The sequence below is a fragment of the Mus musculus genome, chromosome 1, assembly GCF_000001635.26.
Source record: "Mus musculus strain C57BL/6J chromosome 1, GRCm38.p6 C57BL/6J".
Lineage (NCBI taxonomy): Eukaryota > Metazoa > Chordata > Mammalia > Rodentia > Muridae > Mus > Mus musculus.
In genome coordinates, this window is record NC_000067.6 from 148,970,108 (window position 1) to 148,990,521 (window position 20,414).

The 20,414-nt window shown below is 37.7% G+C and overlaps 1 pseudogene; it reads left to right on the plus strand.

Annotated features, from left to right (window-relative positions):
* On the plus strand, positions 5,362-9,273 carry Gm5703 (predicted gene 5703; annotated as a pseudogene).

The following is a 20,414-nucleotide window of genomic DNA, read 5'->3' on the forward strand; positions in this document are numbered from 1 at the left end:
GCAAAATTTCCAATCCTTCACTATGGTAGGTAGGGCCTAGCAGGTCAGGTCCATTCCTGTGTCTAGCACCTTGCTTCCTGGCTACAGACCCAAGTACAAACTCATAGCGTTGTCTGGAGATCCTCACTAGCAGTCTTTCTCTGACAGGGCCCTTCCTCAGAATATCCACATGGGTTATACATCCCCATTTCACCCCAGTGATCTTCACATCTCTGATTCCTTTCAAACCAGCAGATCATGTTCCTGAGTAAGTGCCCTGCTTCCTTATCCCCCCCCCCCCCCCACAACTGCTCGTCTATCAGATCTGATTCCAATTTCCCCCTTCACAAGCAGCAGGTTGATTTTTTAAAAGCCATACATATCTCTTATCCCTTGGATATATTCCAAGAACCTAAAATAGTTAGACATTAACAAATTATGTAACATGGTGAATATTTGTCAAATGAAAAAAGTTAATGAAAAGATATTACTTTAAACAATTACTGGTTTTGCATATGAGTCATTTATTTTCTAAAAATAATTTTCTATCTCTCACCTTCCATAATTTAATGTAGGTGATGTCTCTGACTAAGTATGACTCACAGTAACTTTTTTATCTGTTGAAAGACAACAAACAGGCTGTAATAATTTATATAACATTAATCTATCACTTTTATTCTCTCCCTGTAGGTGGGCCTCTGATAGTTTGCATAGATGATGGCAGATGCTATTTCATGACCTCAAATGAGGAACTATTTTTTACTATATTCTAGCAACCAAATTAAATAAGAATCATTTAGAATATAATTAAAATTTGTCATGAAAATTATTTTATTATGAAAACTGAGTTTTCTTACAAAGATAGACTATGACACTTTTATCTTGACTTTCCTCTTTAACAAGAATTTCTTTTATTCTAGATACATATAATAACTATCATAATCATCACAGCAACATAAATTTAATTGGAAGGAAGGCAAATGGACACTTTGCCCCTTCTTAGAATTGGGAACAAAACACCGGGGAAGAAGTTACAGAGACAAAGTTTGGAGCTGAGACAAAAGGATGGACCATCTAGAGACTGCACATCCAGGGATCCATGTCATAATCAGCCTCCAAATGCTGACACCATTGCATACACTAGCAAGATTTTGCTGAAAGGACCCTGATATAGCTGTCTCTTGTGAGACTACACCGCTGGGGCCTAGCAAACACATAAGTGGATGCTCACAGTCAGCTATTGGACAGATCACAGGGCCCCCAATGGAGGAGCTGGAGAAATTACCCAAGGAGCTAAAGGGATCTGCAACCCTATAGGTGGAACAACATTATGAACTAACCAGTACCCCAGAGCTCTTGACTCTAGCTGCATATGTATCAAAAGATGGCCTAGTTGGCCATCACTGCAAAGAGAGGCCCATTGGACTTGCAAACTTTATATGCCCCAGTACAGGGGAACGCCAGTTCCAAAAAGTGGGAGTGGGTGGGTAGGGGAGTGGGGGGGGAGGAGGGTATTGGGGACTTTTGGGATGGCATCGGAAATGTAAATGAGGAAAATACATAATAAAAAATATTAAAAAAAGACATACAGAGACAAAATTTGGAGCTGTGACAAAAGGATGGACCATCTAGTGATTGCCATATGCAGGGATCCATCCCATAATCAGCTTCCAAATGCTGACACCATTGCATACACTAGCAAGATTTTGCTGAAAGAACCCAGATATAGCTGTCTCTTGTGAGACTATGCCGGGGCCTAGCAAACACAGAAGTGGATGATCACAGTTAGCTATTGGATGGGTCACACGGCCCCCAATGGAGGAGCTAGAGAAATTACCCAAGGAGCTAAAGGGAACTGCAACCCTATAGGTGGAACAACATTATGAACTAACCAGTACCCCGGAGCTCTTAACTCTATCTGCATATGTATCAAAAGATGGCCTAGTGGGCCATCACTGGAAAGAGAGGCCCATTGGACTTGCAAACTTTATATGCCCCAGTACAGGGGAATCCCAGGGCCAAAAAGGGGGAGTGGGTGGGTAGGGGATTGGGGGGGTGGGTATGGGGACTTTTGGGATAGCATTGAAAATGTAAACGAGGAAAATACCTAATTTTTAAAAAGTTATGTAAAAATAAAGCTGATTAGTATTAAAAAAGAAATAGTAAATGTAGATAATAGATAGGTAGATAGATAGATGATAGGTAGATGGTAGATACATTAATGATTGAAATAAATAGATGATAGATACATTGATAACCAGATACTCGTATAGATAGAAAGATAGATCGATAGATAGATAGATAGATAGATAGATAGATAGATAGATAGACAGACAGATTATAGGTGGATGATAGATACTTTAATGATTGGAACAGATGATAGATACATACTTAACCAGAGGCCCAGATACATAGATATAGATTGGTACTAGAAGATAGATAGATAGATAGATAGATAGATAGATAGATAGATAGATAGATAGCCTGGGAGATAGAATGATAGATAAATAAGTGGTAGATTAATTGACTAATAAATAATTCATTTGTAAAGAATATTTTGTTCCAATGTATAGAATGGTAGCCACTGTAATAAGATGTTTCAGAAAGAACCACAAGTCCTAGAGTAATTCAAATTATGTCATAAAGCAAATTTTAAAGGAAAATATAGGAGAAAAGGTCACCAAGGAAAGCAAAGCCTCACATCTTCGTGTGGATTTGTTTATTTGGCTTGATAATGAGGTAGAGCCACAAGAGAGTGTCCCTAAATTACCAGTGAAGAATGTCATTACTACTTACTTGTATCTTTGAGAGATACATCAGGAAAAATTTTTTGGCAGGTTCCAATTTCCAAATTTTAGTTCCCTTTCTTCTGGTGAACTGAGAGATTACCAAATAAAGACTCTGAAAGAACACTGGCCTGTGGAATGGCTACATTTCACACACAAAAGCTACTAAGTACTTTCCATCTTCCTGAAGATTATATGAATAGCTAAACTGTTACCCTGAATTTGACAAGAAAGAGCTTTTAGACAGAAGTTGACAGGAAAACATCAGTTTCTACAGAAAATCTTCATACATATTTCTTAATACGTGTCATTTGATATTTCCTGTTATCAAATACTTTCATCTAACTAGATTCTGAGAGTTCTTGTTTCAGACTGAATCTGAAATATTAGACAAGGAGAGCATCCCATGGGGTGCAATTTGCTATGAAACCAATTGCCGGAAAAGATTCATGAAACTTTACAAAGGTTAAGGTATTACTGTTATCAAGAGCACTCGTACCGGAAAACAGAATGAATCAGTTTTTCAGATGATACTTCAACTGAAACTTATGAGTATCTCACATGAACTTACATTCATTATCAGAATGATAAGACCAAACTTAGCTTAAAATGCAACATAAATTATGTAGTAGTAGTCAGATCCAAATCAAGATTTCTAGCACACCATTGTTCATGATCACAGAAGTCTTAGATCAAGATCTATTACCTTTCTTAAGAACCTCTTGGATTGATAAAGAGATAGAGCCACAAGATAGTGTCCCTAACATTACCAAAGAAGAAAGTCATCATTACTTAGACATTACCCTAATACTTTAAGAGATTAAAGGGCATTTTTTAAAAAGTGATTTTTGAAAATTCTACACTTTGATTTCTGCAGTAGCTGCATTGTTTGCAACAGTGAATAGAGGTTTCCCTTTCCAAGGGACCTTGGATAACCTTGCCAAATACTGTTAGTTGTTTTCCTGTTCTTAGCCATTCTGACAGGGGTAAGATGAAACCTAAGGTAGTTAGAATGGAAATACTCTAACATGTTAAATACTTTTTGAGATAATTCTTAGCCACTGCTATTTTTTTCTTCTGGGAACTCTGTTACTCTTGGTGATCCATTTTTAATTAGGTTATTTTTGTTGTTAGGGTTTTTTTGTTTGTTTGTTTGTTTGTTTTTGTTTTGTTTGTATCTTTCTTTTTAAGTTTTTTTTTTTCTGGATACCAACCATCTATCAAATGTATAATTAGCAAAGATTATATCCCACTCTTTGTGCTTCCTTTTCTTCTTCTTCATTGTACAAACACTTTTGTTTAGTTTTATGAAGTCTCATTTGTCAAGTGTGTACTTTAATTCTTGAGCAAACCGAGTCCTATTTAGAAAGTGCTTTCCTACACCTATGGTTTGTAAGGTATTGTCCATGGTTTCTCCTACCAGTGTTTCAGATTTCATACTGAGATCCTCGATACATTTGGAGTTATCTCTTATGAAGGGTGATATATATTATTCTAATTTCATTCTTCTATATGTTTATATCTTTCCTGTACCATTTGTGTTAGATGCTGTCTTTTCTCCAATGTCTATTTTTGGCATCATTCTCAAAATATCAGGGATTTAAAGTTATGTACACTGTTGGGTATTTTATTTTGTTCCATTGATCTATATGTCTGATTTTGGGCTAATGGTATGGTATTTTTATTACTTTATTACATACATTGAAATCCAATATAATAATCCCTCAAGCATTACTTTGTTTTTAAGATTGTTTTGGATATTGAATATTTTATTATTTATGAATTTTATAATTTTCCGATTTCTTTGAAGAATTTCCTGGGGATTCTGATTGTGATTATCTTGAATCTATAAACTGCTTTTAGTAGAATCATCTTTCTCATACTATTAATTCTACTAATCAATGAGCATGAGAGAGTCTTTCCATTTTCAAGTATCTTCATTAATCTCTTGATTCAGAGATTGATAGTTATCATTGAAAAGATCATTTTCATTCTTAGTTCTATTCCTAAATATTTTTCAGGCTGTTTTAATGGGAGTCTTCATATGTACTTTATCAAAATGTTTATATGGAAAGATTAAAGATCTTTATAAGTTAATGTTGTAGCCTACTATTTTGCTGAAATTGCGGGGGAAATCCAAAAACTCTTAGAGTCCATCTGTTATCTGGCCCAGACTCCCCACTCCATGACATATGTCCAGTGGATTTCACATCCTGCCCCAGAGAGTCGTAAAGGCCATGGTCATTGCTGCTCTATCTGCAACAGCTGGGAAACAGAAGAAACCTAAATATCCTTGAGATGAGGATTAGACAATGAGAATGTGAAATGTTTTCCACACACTAAAATAACATTCAGCTGTAAAGAAAATAAAGTCATGAAATTTGCTGATAAATGTAAGGAAATAGAAAATATTATACTGCATGAGATACTCTAAATCCATACACTCTTATTTTGTGAATCTTATCTTTGAATCTTAACATATGAGTATATTACCTGAGTATTAGAGTAGTTATAGAAACTCAGAAATTAAAAAATGACCATGGTGGGTGGGGTGGAGGAGACAAAGTGTGGAGAGTATATAAGTATAAAAAATATGGAGACCAGACCTGGAAGTGACTGTCTTCTGATCCCATGAGTTTGGTTGAGCATGGAGGAGATGAAGAGACCCACAAAAGCCGAGTCTGCGCCTCCCACAGAAGCACCATAAGGAGACTGCCGCAGTCTATTGGAGCATTCACAGTTCTTGAACTTCTGGGACGTGGCGAAGCCTGAGCAGGAAACTCAGCTCTAGGCCACAGAGAAGTTGTTGGAGTACTTGTGCACAAGGCCCGAGTGATTCGACGATGAAATATACCCTGACACACCTAATCACTGGGCTTGGGGTGGGCCAAGAAGCTGCTAGGCCCTGCTACAATCTGGTGCTGGCATAGCTATTGCAATCTTTTGAAGACATTCCATTGCGTGACATTCTGAGTCAGATAAAGAAAAATATCGTCTACAAGCATTGAACAAGGCAATAATGAGACCCAGTCTCTTTGTAAACCTGTTTGGAGTGCTAGCCCTCTTTCAGTCAGGCCTCCTAGTGAAGGACAAAGGGACCCTGATTGAAGTCTGTGAGATTCCTGAAGATTCTGTCCCACCACAACCACTTATAGGGGAAGCCAATAAAGGCTCTGGTGGATATCCTCTCCGAAGTCCCAGAGTCCTTGTTCCAGGAGATCCTGCCAAAGGTCCTCAAGAGTGACATGACAGTAATCCTCAGCTCTCCCAAGTACTTGGAGCTCTTCCTCTTGGCTAAACAGAGTGTGCCAACAAAGCTCAAGTCACTGATGAGCTCGGTTAACATATTCTCAGAAGACAATATTCCCAGTCTGGTGAACATAGTGAAGGTGGCAACCAACTCTGTAAAGAAGGAACACAAGCTGCCTGATGTGGCTCTGGACCTGCTCCGACTCGCCGCACTTAAGGAGAGCAAATTTGAACTGTTCTGGAAAGAGATTTTGGATGAGAGGCTGCTGAAGAATCCATCCTGGACATCCAGCTACATGTTTCTGCCTAGTGGGTGCATCTGCCACTTCTGTCAGAAGAGCAGTTGAAGTCGGTGATGCAAGGAGACTTGATCTGCCATTTTGGTGAGAACATGGACATTTCTAAGCCCCAAAACCTATTCAAGATCATCCCAGAGATAAGTCTGTATGTGGGTACCTTCTTAGAGGTGTGGCGGGATGACCCTAAGTAGCAGTTTACAACCATCACCAATTATGGACTCCCTGTTATGCCTACCTTCTGGCGTGTCACACGGATTTTGAAAACTGAAGCCCTGCAGAGCTGTGTGGCTTGGTTGTGGGACAAGTTCCTACAGCCTAACCTGGACTCTTTGGGTTGACTTCAGCACTGCCAATCAGAAGAGAGCTCAGGACGCCTCCTTGAATGTGCCTGAGCAAACTGTATTCTGGCTCCGGAAATGGATCATCCACAACCTGGTCAGCCTTGCGGATCATCTGCACCTGGAGAAAGATGCAGCTGTGGTTGAGAAAATAGCCATGTTTTGCTTGTTCGTTGCCTTCTTTAAGATGAAAAAGGCTACTTGCCAGATCCCGGAGATGAAGCAGCACGTCTCCTTCTCTTTGGATGATCGCAACCATGGGTTCATTGTCAGTGCCTTCTTCAGTCTACTGAAGACTCTCAGTGAGAAGGTCAGGCAGATACCAGACCTGTTTGAAAATTGGAATCCCTGAACTTACAGCCTGGCGCAGTTGGCAGACATGCTGTTGAACCATAACTGCAACGTGACCAATGTGACACCCTTGACAACACAGGAGCATCAGACCTGGGGCCAGATAATGAATACTCTGAAGGAACTAGAGGACCTCAGAGACCAGGGCCATTGCCTTCCAGAACCTGCTGATTCTGGTGGGCCTCCACATCATCAAGTGCTCTGCAGGAAGCTGTGATGTCCTAGGAGATATTCAGACTTGCATCAAGAAAAGCATGGAGCAGAATACCCACCAACCATGCTCTAAAGCCACAGCCTCCCAGTAGCCAGTGTGGGTGGAGGTGATGGTAGAGATCTTGCTGTTCTTGTTGGCTCAACCTAGCAACTTGATGTGCCAGGTAGTTTGGGTGTATTTGGTCGTATCTGTTTTCCACGTGGTCTGGAGCTAATCCTATCTATGCTCAAACCCGAGACAAATGATGATAAGGATGACAACATGGTGGTCACAGATAATACTAATGAGAAGCAGCTGAAGCATGGAGAGGACAAAGACTTAGATAGTGAGTACAATAAGGACTCAGAGAGTAACATGGGTAGTGAGGATGGGGAAGAAACTGAAGAGGAAGACCACGATAAGGATGTGAACCCGGTCTTCTGTCAACAGTTGATGGAAGTGTTACAAGCTGGGAGTGCACTGGGTGGAGTGGACAATGAAGAGGAGGAGGAGGAGGAGGAGGAGCTCGGGGATGAGTCCATGATGGCCCTGGACCAGAACCTGGCCAGCCTATTTGCAGAGCAGATGATGCAGATCTAAGCCCAGCATGAGGAGAAAAACAAGCTGCAGGAGAAGCCTGACAGGACTTCCAGATCATGGCACTAGACCTGATAGAAGTGCTGGTGACTAAGCAGCCTGAGCAACTCCTGATCCTGCAACTACTTGAGCTATTACTGAACATCATCCAGAGGCTATACCAAGCAGAAGCAGGACCTCCTGCACAAGACCGCTTGCATCTTCATGCACCATCTCTGTCATGCACACTGCTACTGCCAGGATATGGAGCCCTGTGCAGAGAGGCTCTGCATGCCCAGGTGGAGAGGTTTGCCCAGCAGGCTGGCAACCAGGTTGATGCCTCTGTCACCCTTTACTATTTCAATGCCTCTCTATACCTGCTCCTAGTCCTCAAGGGTAACACCAGTAAGAGGCATCGAGATGGTCAGAAGTTACAGGAAGCTGACACTATGTCTGAGCCCAAGGATTCAGACAACCAGACTGCTAGTTGCTTTAGACTTGAACTTTGTGACTCGGGTGTATTTGGCATCATTGGAATCTCTTCTGACCAAGCATATCAGCCCACTCATGGTCGCTGTACTCCTCAGCATCTTCTCCCAATACCTGGTAATCTGTAAGAAACTGCTCCCCATCCTGGTCCAGCATGTGGCTCACCCATCTCGGTCCCACCATCATTCCCAGGCATGCTTGATGCGCCAGAAGACCCTGTCTGCACTGGAGCTGAGAGTATGTTTTGAGGATCCCAAGTGGGAGCAACTAGTTACTCATAGGAAAGGCCACCCAGACTCTGCAGACTCTTGAGGAGGCACAAAGCAAGGAGGAGCACCAGAGGGAGCTATCCATCTTGGAGCTGCTGAACACTCTCTTCAGGACAGTCAATCAAGAGAAGCTGTCTGTGGACCTCACTGCTCTCTTGGACATGTTTCAGAGCAAGCAACAGAGGCTGCAGCAAAGCCTGCAGCACGGAAATCACTCGTCTGTCTCCAATCGCTTCTATGGTCTGTACTGGGCAGGCCATGAGGATCCTAGGAGTCCAGTGTCCAAGGTCAGTAAAGAAGAATGCCAAAGATATTCCTAGCCACACATAGAGCCCGATTAGTACAAAGCAGAAAAAGGGGGATTCTTGCCGGAGATCAAGAAGCAAAAGAAACTTAAATATGAGGGCACCACACCAGAAAAGAATGCTGTATCACAACAGGATGCAGTGACAGAGGGTGCCATGCCTGCTCCACTGGCAAAGACCAGATTCCCAGCACAAGCAAGAAGAAAAGTAAGAGGGTGAAGGCCAGCACACCATTCTAGATGAATGGAGTATCTGTGGCCAAGAGTTGGGCTCCCAATAACCCCACCCAAAACCCCTGCCAAGAACCCAAAACTGCAGAATAAAAAAGAGAAGCTGTCACAGGTGAATGGAGCCACTCCTGTGTCCCCTGTAGAGCCTGAAAGCAAAAAGCATCATCAGAACACTCTAAGCACAAAGGAGGCCATATAAAGTCCCCCCAAGAGACAGCTATATCATAGCTATGCCAGTGCCTGGCAAATACAGAAGTGGATGCTCACAGTCATCTATTGGATAGAACACAGGGCCCCCAAAGGAGGAGCTAGAGAAAGTACCCAAGGAGCTGAAGGGATCTGCAACCCTATAGGAGGAACAACAATATGAACTAACCAGTCTCCCCCAACCCCCGGAGCTCCTTTCTCTAGCTGCATATTTAGCAGAAGATGGCCTACCCAGCGATCACTGGGAGGAGAGGACCTTGGTCTTGCGAAGATTATATGCTCCAGTACAGGGGAATGCCAGGACCAGGAAGCAGGAGTGGGTGGGTTGGCAAGCAGGGTTGGGGGAGGGTATAGGGGACTTTCAGGATAGCATTGGAAATGTAAATAAAGAAAATATCTAGTAAAAAAATTGTTTTGAAAAAAATATAAGAAAGAAAGCCCCCCCCCCCAGCCTGTCTTGCCAAAGCAAAGAACAAGTTTGTCTCTTCTGAGCAGGAGCCCCAGCCTGTTGCAGAGTGAGGTCAAGAAAGGAAGAGTGGCCAGCAGGAGAGTGCAGACACCTTGAGTGTGCATGGTCTGTTTCCCTGCCATCAGCAGCCCTAGAGACTCCTAATTTTTTACCGATATTTTAATAAACAAGCCATGATATATGAAAACAAAAAGCAGAAAATAAAAAGTATAAAAATATTTCCTTCATTTCCTCATTATTTTAAAAGAAATCACCAATTTTTGTAATATTTATTATTATTATTATTATTAATTTATGTTGTAGATTTCATATGCACCCATTTGGTCTCAAATTAGCAACATAGCTAAGAATGCCACAGTGCCTGTCTTTTGAGATGATAAGGCTGAAACTTGGATCCATATCTGCCATTTATCAAGTATTCTTCTAGTTGAACCACGTCTGTCCCATATCTTTTCTTTTCTTTTAAATCTAGATTTATTTTGCTTCTAAAGGGTAACTTAGATCATCAACTGGTGAAAATAAATAAGACATTATGATATATTCAGTGTAAAATGTCCTTAGTACAATTCCATTAAAAGGGAGGCAGAATGAGACAGTGTTCAGAGAGAATGAACTGCTCATGAGAACGTGAAGAATGAGAACATGAAGAAGGAGTCGTTTTACGACAGGAATAATATGGTGAAGTAAGAAAAAAGCAAGACCTTGAGGAAGAACAAGGGATGAAAACAATAAGCTGGTTAAACAACTCAAGGCATTTTCCAAGAAGTGAAATATAGCCAGCATAGTTCAGAACCAGAAAGTAGGGAAGAGCTTGCTTCCTGTCTGGATTCTAGTCTATTGTACACTGTGCCTTGGCAGCCTCTAGCCTCTTCTCCTGTCATTACTGTTCATTACGCTGTCAGCACAACTAAACTTCTTTCTGTTCCCTGAATGCTTTGTGTACGGTTCTTCCAGATCTTTGCATTTATTTGTTTTCTGCTTGGAATGTCCATATGGTACCTCCATTACTTGCCTTTAAGGCTTTTATATTTTGACTTGAAGTTTAGTTTGTCAATGGAGGCTTTTGCTTATGTAAATTACCACATACATCTACTATCTTCCCTGTTAACCTATCCTGCCCTTCTTATCTTCATATAAACTATGATATTTATTACTGTTGTTGTTGAATACATCACAAAACTGCTATTAACAAGGCTTTATTGGAGAAGAATTATTAATAACACATTTTTGTTAAGTCACCATGGATTTAAACTTAACATAGCCAAAAACACATAAACCATAAATACATTTTAAATAAACTTAATTATTGGAGAAAAATATCAAGCAAGTATAGTAGGAACAGGGATTAGGCCTTTATTCATAATCTCTATTATTATAATTTATGTTTGAAAAATCAAAACCAAAGATGACTCACCATTTATGAGGATGAGTTTTTTATCCAGAACAGTAGTTCAAAACTGCCTCTAATGAATCCATTTCTAAGTGAATGTAATTCCTCTGGCTTTCTCAGTTATGTTATGTGCATTCAGATATGCATAAACAATCTCTAGACACATATACAGTGCTAAAGTATATATATTTAAAGATAAATTCTAAAAATATTGAAAATAACTAAAAGTGAGTTAAAAGAGAATGAGAACATCATCGATTAAATATGCAAATTCACTGTGGGCTCTCTTGATTCAGGAAGAAACTGTAGCATAAAAATCTTAACTGATATTAGATTCATGATCAATTTTTTGAGAATGAACTTCAAAAATGACTGTGCTGTTAATAAATGTGTACATTAATCATTATGGTTTTGCATATTTAAACAGAACTTTCTCTCAAATTTTAGCCATAGGAATTAGTCTATATGTATTTCATTATCTCAGATGTGGGACCCTCCCTGAAAACAATTGTGCAAGCTCATCTGCCTTCATGAGAGTGGATGTGCTAATGGTAAAAAATGCCTTCTTAAACCAGGCGTGGTGGTGCATGCCTTTAATCCCAGTACTCGGGAAGCAGAGGCAGGCAGATTTCTGGGTTTGAGGCCAGCCTGGTCTACATAGTGAGCTCCAGAACAGCCAGGGCTATACAGAGAAACCCTGTCTCAAAAAACAAACAAACAAACAAACAAACAAACAAACAAAACAAAAAAAACCCAAAAATAAAAAAAAATAAGAAAGAAAAAATGCTTTCTTTGATAGTGTTCATCATAATGTGTATTTAGCCATGTTGTATTAAGTTAATATATATAAAAATTATAGTTAGATATAGTCATAAAAATAATTTTACCTTGACTATCTTTAATTTTTAGTTTTCAAAGTTAACATAAATATTTATATTTACTTGCTTGTTATATATTGCTTTCCATAATTTTCTTTATGTATTGGGACTCTTTTATCTAGCACTTTGTACATATAAAATTTAAAATACTTAATATGTCTGTTTTAGGATTTGGACAAAATTTGGTGTTAGATTCCACATAAAAATAAAATGTAATTATCTCTATTTAATAATAGACTTGTGGGATAATTTAAATAGTTTTCATTTAAAGACTCATTTATTTCCCCTAGGTACCTTTGAATTCCCAGTTATTGTTATTACAATGAAGATTAATGTAGCAAGCTCCAGAATCAGGGCTGGGATGGAATTATAAATGAACTATTTTCACAACATTAGGGTTCATAACTATGTGAGTGTAGACATGTAGATCATTGTTGACTGTTATTCTTCATAAATAGATATACAGTGGTATCTCACTGAACTCAGTTCTATATTTATGGTCATAAAACCACAACGATAGTTCTAATTTAATATTTTGAGCTATTGAAGTTTAGGGGTATGCCTGGCTTTTTATGTAGGTTCTGAATATTTGAAATCCCATCTTCATTTTTCTATAGCAACCACTCCTACTGACATAGCCATACCTTCAGCCTCCAAAAGTTTTTAAAGAAATAGAAGAATTGCTATTTCTCATATTGTATAGTAATTCCCAAGACCAATACACGGGTAGGTCATCTCTGTTGGCTCTTTGAAGGCGATAACTTAATATATGACGTGATAATACACTATTCAGTCTGATGAAGCCTCACTATGAGTAGAGGAGAAGTCCAGAATCACCAGCTGAAAGGGAACCATCAAAACTGCCCAGGGATAGGACAAGCAAGAAAAAGTACTTCCTAAAGGAAGTCTATGAAAAGCCAGTCACCAAGGTCAGGAAGCACAGTGTAAAAGATAATTTCCAGGACCATATGTGTCCTTATACATAAAGTATGTCTGTAGAAATGTTCAAAGAAACTAAATGTAACAGTTTAGGGACAGAAAACCATGTAAAATATGATTTATTTCTCTCTTGCAAATCATACTCATTCTCTGTTAATTTAATGGTTTTACATTAATTCCCTTTGAGAGTGAGAAAAGTGCATATAAATACTAAAAATCACAGCTTATATCAAACTATGTAAAAAAAAAAAGGAGGCAATCAACTGTATAGAAATGTGATACTATCGACTATAAATAATGCCTTAAGGGTGTGGATATAAGCAACAGAAGAGTACTGAAATAGTTAAAGGACTATCAAACCAATACATGAAAAGCAAGCTAGATGTGGGTAATGTCTACACAATATTAATATCAACAGTCAGCAGAGGAGGAAAGAGACTTCTTAATCTTAGTTTCAAAGAATCACGAATAGTATTTATTGATAAATTCTTATAATCTGTTTGACACATTTTTTCTATTATACTTTTAAAAATCACTCATTTTTCAAAGGTTAAAGTTTCTTCAAAATTGGTCTTAAACAACATGGGCCTCTTGTGATGTGAAGAATGCAGATTTGGGATTAAATGAGCTTCTGGCAATGTTAGTGTTAGTTTAAAAATTAATAACCCTGTATACCACTACAGACCAATCTTTCTGTGATACTAGAGTACTTAACAGTACTCCCATTTTATCAATTAGCCATCTTATTAAGAAGCCAAACAACATTAAGTGTGTCTTTGAAATTCTTTCAGGGGCTGGAGAGATGGCTAAGCAGTTAGGAACACTGTTCTACCAGAGGTACTAAGTTCATTTCCCAGCAACCACGAGGTGGCTCACAACCATCTCTAATAATATTTGATGCCCTCTTCTGGTGTGCATGAATACAGCTACAGTGTACTCATAAAATAACTAAACAAATCTTTTAAAAAAGAAAGAAATTCTTTCAACAAGAATAAGGAGATATTACAAAATAAAGTGATAATTGAATATTATTTACCTAGTTGCATACCCAATAGACTTCTCCTTGTCTGAGTCAGAGACCTGGAAATGGATGTTAAGAAAGTAATTGACCAGTAATACATGACGTGTCAGATAACTAACTACAAGTTTATGTTTACCCAGAAGCTGTTTATGGTGTGAATGATCCTACTTCTTTTAGGAATCAATTTATTTCTCTCCAAACTTAAAGCATATTACACACACGCACAAACACACACACAAAGAGAAAGAGAGAGTGAGAGAGCTAGAGAGAGGGAGAGAGATTGAGAGAGATAGAGAGAGGGAGAGAGCAAGAGAGATAGAAAGAGAGAGAGAGAGAAGAAAGAAGAGAGAGAAAGAGATGGAAAGAGGGGAAGAGAGAAAGGGAATTTTTCTAACATAAATACATGGATAGGCAATTTCAAGATGCAAACACAATATAGTTTAATTACATAAAAATTCTTGGAATGAAGTATTTTCATCAAACACATTTTTTGTTTATTGTTAAAGTACCATATGCCTAAATATTTTATGTAGAACATAAATATCTTTGAAAAACATCAATATAAGGACTCAAATTACTAATCAAGAAATCAAAACATAAAGAAATATGATACTTGTTAACAAATGTATTACTTTAAACTGTAATTATAAAATGTAAGTTAGTGGCTAGGAAAATATTTTAATCTGTAAAATGCTTGCCTCAAATCATTGCCCATTGTCCACATAAATAATGCTGGTTGTGATGACTTGTGATCACAATCACAGAACTCAGAGGATGCTTGCAGCTTTCTGGACAAATACAATAAGTGAGCATGTTAATTTAAACCCTATGAGAGGCCAAGTTTCCACAAAGCAATAGGTGCCTGAAAATGCAGGGTTACACCTCCCCCCTATCCCCCCCACACTTGAAACTTCCACATGATTATGCATGTATATACATTCACAAGAAATAAAAATATAAAATTAAAATAAACTTCCCTTTAAATTAACAAAAGAAAAGACAAACTTATTAGAGGTAATTCATACTCTGTAGCTTTAAGCTTTATATCAGTAACAGTATTCCTGGCAACTAATCACACAAATTTCCAGGTCAATGTCACAGTATTTCTGAGCTGTATTAGACCACTTGAAATGGTTTAAGGAAGCCTGGGGCAGGAAAGAAACAAAGTTAAGTCATTTATCTTTTCACTAATCTGGTCATAAAACAGATGGACTCATAAAGGACTCATCTCAAGTAATATGTACCAACAGCTTTGCTAATGTCCAAAATCATTTACATTCAAATGTTTCTGGCTCATAATTTAACAATCAAAATATTGACATGGCACAGTAAGAAAAAAGTTAAGTGTTTATTTAATTTTAATAATAAATTACAAAGAAACTATGGAGTGTCTTAACATAATATATTTTAATATGTGTGTGAAATTTGTACATATTTATGGAGTACAATATTTTGTTTTGAACAATTTATTCAATAGTCAAGTCATAGAGTGGATATGTAGCTCTTAAAACATTTTAAATTTCCTTGTAAAGACACCATTCAAAGTCAATATTGAAATAAAATCTGCATAGTGTTAGCTATGCTTATCACTTAGTATCAGCTATTGTTTCCTGCAAAATCAAATCTGAAACCCAACACACACACACACACACACACACACACACACACACACACACACACACACACAAACAGACACGCACACCTCATTGGAACTGTAACTCTAGGCATAAAATGTACACAGACACAACATTTAGACTGAGGTGTAGTATCCAAATATTGGAAACTTGGTTCTGTTCTCACCTTTTATGATAGTTGTTGCCAACCTCAAAAACTAATAAAAATGAGCATGGGATACAGAATACACATTCTTAAGACATCTGTGACAACAACTAAAACAATATTAGTAAGCATGAGCAAACTTGTGTAACTCGAACTCTTGTATAATGTTGGAAAACATATACATGGGACATCAAAATCTTACCGATTATCTGGTTTTTAAAAAGTTACCAATTATCTGGCTTTTGAAAAAATTGGCATACAATTTATCCTTTCAGTCCTCATTGGGCAAAAAGTTCAGTGGCAAAGGAAAGTTTCACATTATTGCACGATTATCACTGTTGTATTTTCACATATTAAGGAAATATTTTTCCCCAAACATAGTGAAAGCGGGTATAGAAGAGGTGATTTCCACACTCATTCTCATATAGCATTATTATAATATGTAAGTGGCAGAGGCAACACAAGAGATCACTCATGGGTCATTGAATGGACAAGACACACAGGTTAAAGGAAACCAAAGACTATGATTCAGCCTGGGGGGGGGGGACATTCTGATACACTGTAACAGTGAAGAACATTAAAAAAGCATATGCTAAACAAAATAAGCTCACCACAGCAGGTCAAATATTATATGATAACATTAGAAATTTCCTATAAAAATCAAACAGGAGAATAGGACAGTATTCACTAGTAAATGAGTATGGGAGGAGAGAAGTTGGTGACTAACACAGACTCTCAAATGAAGATGATGCAACTGTTACAGGAATGGATAGCAATAATTACAGAATGACATGAAAACTGTTGCTACCACCAAACTGATGAAGTAAAAATCAGTAAGATGATAGTTTCAATATATATGCTGCCCAGAAAGGGTAGCAGAAAGAGGACTAGTGAAGAAAAGAAAAACTCACTAGCAAACAACTTTCTGATTCCTTTGTTGAAAAAAAAAAAAAAGCAAAAAATAATTCTGTCATCTTAAGAGAAGCTTTATTTTTTTGCATTTTGTTTTGATTTTATGGTCTTTTTTGTGATTCCAAATACTTCCTATAAGGGAGCTTAATAATATTAATCTGCTTTTTGACTCATGTGTGTGAATATCGCATTGGTTGTCCAAGTAACCAGACAACCCATAGCTAAAACATGTCCAAGCTTCGACTTCTGGTGCTAGCTTGAAATCACAGTTACTCAGGAGGCTGAGGCAGAAAAACCACAAATTCAAAACTGGAATGGGACATACACACACACAAACACATACACACACACACACACACACACACACACACAAAACTGAACCACTACACAAGACTAGTGTAGACAATGTAGTAATAAAATGTCAAACACAAAGGTGAAGACAGCTTACATTGGAACTGAGTGCCATGGCACTTGTCAATTATGGGCAAGATCATGGGTTTAATTCCCAGTATTGAAACATAAAGAAACATGTCTATATGTCTTCTTTCTATTGTATGATTAACCTCTGTAGTTAAGATCTTATATTCTTTTTAAAACTTACGTTTTCTGTTTTACAAGAAGGTAATTTTTAAGAATATATTGGATATGTCTTTAATTTATAATTTGAAAAATTGAAAAGAAAAATAACATTGCATGATAAGAAAGCCTTTTCCTAGCAGGCATCTTTTTTTGCCTGTAAGATGAAAAACTATCACATTTTTTTTCTTTCAAATTGCACCTTATTTTTCCACTTATTATGCATAACAAAATCTAAATAAATAAACACATGATAAATAATTGGCTGTTTCCTTTGCCCACCAGATATAAACAATGCTTTTAATTTTCCCTCTTCTTTATTCATTTTTTAATATAAGTGTTCAATAGGGGTTTAAATCTTTTTCCCAAGCTTCTCTTTTATCTTGTTCCTAATTACCAAGCCTAATTGCTCTAAACCTGTAGACGCTCATGAACTTTTAAAAATTGTTTTCTTTAATTATGATTCTTTCATAAAAAACTGCTGCCTAATGAAAATTAGATCTGAACACTGAATTACATTTGCACAGTACTTCAGTCACTCCCCTGCACATACAGTATTATATTGTAGGGTAGAAATTTAATTTTAGTTACTTCTTGGTGGTGCACATATAAATAGAATCCTATCCTTAGTTTCATATATCTGGGAGGTGATTAACAAGTTTCTTTCCAGTACAGTGGGTTTCTCAAAGTAAAGAGTGTTCTAAACTCTAGATGAGAGGTGACTTTAATATAGAATTTACCACAGTATACTGGGCACTTTAAAAGTAGCAGCATATTTAAACCCAGGTAAGTCCTCAGAAAGCACCATTCTAGATGATTCTTTGTTGGGAAATGCTTTAAAATTTAATAGATAATAGATAAAGAGTTTATACAATGACTATAAAGTAACAGAAAGATTGGCATGGGGCAACCTGTAATTCCAAAATTTATTTATTTTTTTGTAAAGCATCACTCAACTAAACAAACAAACAAACAAACAAATTTCCTATGTTACCCAAAATGTCACCTCATGGAATATTAGTCAGAGTTGCCTCAGTTAAATAAGAGTCATTGGAATGAGAGGGGAAAACCCTGGGTTACCCGGCTTTCTTTTCTGTCTCTATATTCTTTCCTTCCTAGTTTTTTTTTCTCCCCTTTCAATTCTTCCATTCTAGAAGCAGATTTAAAACCAAACAAAAATAATGGTTTGTAGTTCAAGCTGCACCATGCTGAGTCTATAATGTTTGAGAGTATGCATGTTAACCTTTGTTTAAAAGCATAATTATCTTTCATATATAACAAGATGGCAAAATTAATAAATTCTCTTTAGCAGAGAAAAGATAAATTTGCAGATTCTCCTTGTCAGAATGAAAGATGAGTGTTATTCAGTAGCTGTGCTTGCTACATTGTAATTACTTTCTCAGCAGTATATTAATTAGTCACCTCCAGTAGTCTAGAACTCTTTGATGCTAGGTAATGAGATTAATAAAAGATCTCTATCAGCCCTCCGGAAGCTCCCTCAGGCTTCAAGTATTCTAACCTGTATTGCCTGTATATGGACATGAAAAGCCCTTTGGGTGTCAGGAGTTAAGCCAAAACCCTGGTCAGTATTTCACAGTGCCTAGCACTTATATAAGAGGAACATCAGTGAGAGTAGTGTCCCTGTAAGCCTGGCTATCACTGGGGATAACTTCTCTCTGGGAATAACCTGATACCAGCTAAGGCCTGAAGAGTTACAACTTCCAAGGGACAGTCTTGAATGTAGATGACACTAAGTGGAAAGCATATAGCATTCATTGAGAAGCATATTTTCTAAAAGAGAAAATAGCAGAAATTTCTCTTATGTAAATGGTCCTACGTTTTTGAAAAGGTTTTTTATACATATGGTAATAATAATGATTCATATAAATATTAACTGAAAATTAAACTTGGACTATACACTATAACTTACTAATATGCATATATGGTGCAAAATTTCAATCCAATGAGTTGTATCCATTTGGATCTGCTTTTTGCTTTTTGTTTTCGTTATATGTCCCTTAGGAAGTTTGAATAGCTTGTGGAAGCTGATCATGCATGGTTCCTGAGAGGACGAATATGCTAATTAGAATGGCAGAAGCATAGAGCTTCTCTCTCTCTCTTTCTCTCTCTCTCTCTCTCTCTCTCTCTCTCTCTCTCTCTCTCTCTCTCTCTCTCTCTTTCTCTCTCTCAGGAAAGGAGGCAGTTGGAAACAACACCGTGGCATAGTGTTTCACTGATAAAGACAATATCCCTGAAGAAGTATTTTTACAGGGTCGGAATCTGATTCTAGTATCCATATGTGTTGTGGGACGGTTTTGTGCACTGTGTATTCAGTAGCCTATTTCTATGCTTAGACATCTGGTTTCAGTCTGAAGATGGCATGAGCAACTACCTCCGGTCTCAATGTTATGTACAAATTATTTTCATTACCTTTGACTGGTTAATAAAGAGCTGAATAGCGATATTAGTTGGCCAGAAGAAAATAGGGCAAGACTTCAGATATGAGCTGAGGTGGTGGTGGGGGAGGTCCCAGAGACAGACAGATGAGAAGGATCATGAGGAGAGGAAGTTGGAGAGGCCATGAGGAGTTGCCATTGGCAAGTTGCTAAGGGAGTCTCCATTAGGACACACATGCTCCAGAGTGAGCCGAGACAACACTCAGATTAAAAGTAAAGGATAATGTGGCTGGAAAATATGCAGGCTTAGAGGGTTGGACTAGCTCAAATCCTGACCAGTTTAAGCTGGCAGCTTGTTAACAAAAGTAGCATTTCTCTGTGTCTTAATTCGGGAGCTAAAACAGACTAAAGCATGTGTAGAAATGTCTAGCAGTTATTTGAGAACAAGGGAGGCATAGAAACTCCCCAAGAATGACTTTTTCACCTATGTATATTTTGTCTGTAAAAAATCCAATCAATTGAAGTAGATGGAGGGTCAAAATTTCTAATTCTTGTCACAAAGTAGTGTTTTGTCAAACCATTTCTTTTAAGATAACCAAGGAAAAATGTAACAACCGACTGTGTGTCTTCTATTATTTTCATTATTGTACAGCTGTTTTTCTGAATAAAGTCAATTTTGCACCAAGAGGAGCACTTGAAATTTGCAATAATTTGCAGAACAGCACATAGAAATGCTTCTGAGCATGCTCTATGCTACCACTGATTCTATAGATATGGAAACCC